Source organism: Papaver somniferum, chromosome 1 (genome assembly GCF_003573695.1).
Source record: "Papaver somniferum cultivar HN1 chromosome 1, ASM357369v1, whole genome shotgun sequence".
Lineage (NCBI taxonomy): Eukaryota > Viridiplantae > Streptophyta > Magnoliopsida > Ranunculales > Papaveraceae > Papaver > Papaver somniferum.
The window spans coordinates 41158822-41161936 of record NC_039358.1 but is presented as its reverse complement, the minus strand read 5'-3'; positions in this window follow the sequence as shown (position 1 = coordinate 41161936).

The window sequence follows — 3115 nt, the reverse complement described above, 5'->3', positions numbered from 1 at the left end:
ACAGGATTTTATACAGGGAATCAAATGTCTTAAGCAAAGAAATTACTCGCCTCAATACACCCAAGTAAGCTTGTTTAAGTTTTGTGATTGATCATCTTTTTCTATGCCTATTTTCTTGTTTTGTTGTTGGTATTACGAGATGTAATACATAAGTGAAAACCGTGTTACAAAGAGTTGTAACGGATCGGTGGATAATACACGATTTGTATTATTGGAGAATCGGTAACGAAGATATTTATCCAACATAGAACTATTCCTTAATCATTCCTTCGAGTCTTTGTGTAACACCCTGTGTTTTTAGCATGGCGCATGCTAAAAGATGCGTCATGGCCTGAGATGAAGCTTCATCCAAAGCTTATGTTGCGTAGGAAAAGGAACATTGGCCCTTGGCCAATACGTTGACAATGTTCAGCCAACACGGCTACACATCGGGTTGGAAGCAGACAGCCAACATGGCTGGACAACGGGTTGGCAGCTGACATCCAACATGGATGCGCATCGGGCTGGCAGCGGACAACCAACATGGTTACACATCGGGCTGACAGCGGACATCCAACATGACCGGGTATATGGCAACGACCATGAATAGTAAAAGTGGGGAGTTGATGAATGATTTTTCCTCCCGTAATCAATGTTGTAAAAATGTTAAGTTAACATATATAGGGAAGGATACTTGGTTGAAGGTGCATATATGGACCATGCACAAAGTAAGATAGCCTTAGAGATGTACAGCCATCACGGCTGGACATTGGAGTGGCCTATGGTCCAAAAACGGAAGTACAGCCATCACGGCCCTTCACGGGAACTGGCTCAGTAAATGTTCAGCCGTCATGGCCGGACATTGAAACTGTCCTGTGAGCCAGAACTGAATGTACAGCCATTACGGTCGTACATTGCAGTTGGCCAGAATAGTAAAGTGCAGCCATCATGGCCTGGGGAGTTGATGAATGATTTTTTCTCCCCCAATTTGAGTTGTAAAAATGTCTTTTAAACATATATAAGGAGGGATAGTTGGTTGAAGGTACATATGCGGACCATGTACCAAGTAAGCTTCATAGCTCAGCCGGAAGAGTATAAATGATGCTTAGGCCTCATTTATAGATATGTAGCCTTACCAATGGAGCGTGTTAAGCATGGGCATAATTGTGCCATGCCGCAGACCAAGTATTCATCACTTGGATGCATTTTGACGGAACGGCCTATACGGACTAGGCCATTACCATTATTGCTTGTCCACAGCCATGCAAACGAGATGGCTTAAGCTTCTGTCCCTTCGTGGATGAACTACGGTCTGTGCTTGATCCCTTTAGAGTAGGAAGGGTACGTAGGAAGCCGCAATGAGTTGCATCATTGCCGGTCTGGTGTGAAAATGGGAAGCACACAAAACACTTGCAAGTATACAAGGTCAAGATTTGTAATAAAAGGGGGAGTAGGGGTTTGTCCACAGGGAGAGGAGCATATAAGAAGTTTTCCTAGCTAAAGTGTGTAGTGAGCTAAGGGCAGGCAAGGTAAATGGCATACAGACAAGAATGCAAGGTAAGTAAAGAAAAACAGACAATAACCAAGGCTTGGAAGATAAAGCAGCAAAGAAACAGCCAAGAAAAGCAGCAAATAACCAAGGCTTGGCAGCCAAGGGCAGGGTGAGTTCAGTGCACTGACTTCAGTGCACACTAGCTACAAAGTGCAAGAAAATGAAAGGCAAGAAAAGTAACTGAAGAAAATGACTGATCAGGAAGCAAACTTAGAACTGAAAATGTAAATTACTAAGAGGGAATTGGTGGGTAAGCCAAGGCTTATGATCCACCTTGTGTCCTAATCAAGTGGCATGTTTCTAGGTTATGTTCATTCCTAAGCATACAACTAGAAATGGAAGAACACCAACTTGCTCACTAGTCTACCCCTAGCATTGGCTGTCTTTTGACAGTACAGCCAATCACAGGCTCTATGAGCATTGGCATCTCTCATTTGCACAATCAAAAACATACAGGGAAGAACTATCCTAGCTCATTTACACTTGACAGTGCACAAGGCTTCACTGAGCCTTGGCCTGAAGCTGATTAGCTCATGCTAACCATGTATAAAACATTCACATTCATCATATGATATAAATTAGACACAATCAGCAACATATCAAATAACTAAAACATATGCAATACTCCACTGTTAACTGACAAGCACTGAAATTTTAAGTTCATAAAAATTTGTCTCAAATTCTCTACTGGCTAGTCCAGAGAGGTATACAGTGTCCTTCACACACTCCCCACAACACCAATTTATACCCAATTACCCATTTAGGGTTTTCCCCCAATTTTCCCCCAAAATCAGTAGAACTAGGGTTTGGTGAAATTGATTTACCTACTGTTGATGAGATATTCGCTCCATCTCGTCGACCCAATCTTCTCCTGCTTCTTCTCGTTCCTCTCGAGCTCCAATTGATGCTTTAATCATCATTTATATCCCCAATTTCTCACCTAGGGTTTCAGGCAGAGAGATGAGAAATTGAGGTTATTAGTGATGCTAAAGAGATGGTACGTGATGGGTTTAGGTAGAATAGAGTTGGGGAGAAAATAGTGGAGTGATTTGGGGTGAGGTGGTGGTGATGGAGACGGACATGGTGGTGGTACGGGGTATGGTGGTTCTGCAGAGGGGGGTGATGGAGGAGATGGGTTCGATGGAGAAAGGGGAAGGGTGTGTTTGTTTGGGGTGTAGGTGCTCGGTCGCTAGGGTGTGAGGCGGGTCCATCAAGAGGTGATGTTTCGTGAGATGGGCCGTGGGATGTGAAGCTGGTAGGTGGATCGGATGGTTCCTCCTGAAGAGGTTGGTAGCGACCGTCAGATTTTTTGATACAACGAAGTTAACGGCTCTAGATGGGGTTAGGTGTTGTAGTGTAAGGCGGAGATATCAAACGTTGATGAACAGCAAGGGAGCGACCGTTGGATTCAACTACCATCTAATCTGAAGGCTTGGAATTTCAGCGCTGTGGTGCTTGGCAGAGACTTCAGATTTTGATGCTCTATGAAGGAGCGACCGTCGGATGCTTCTGAGAACTGATCTGGTGGCTGAGAACGGAGGCGTTTTTGTGTGTAGAAAATGAGGTTGTGCGCACCATTCTTCG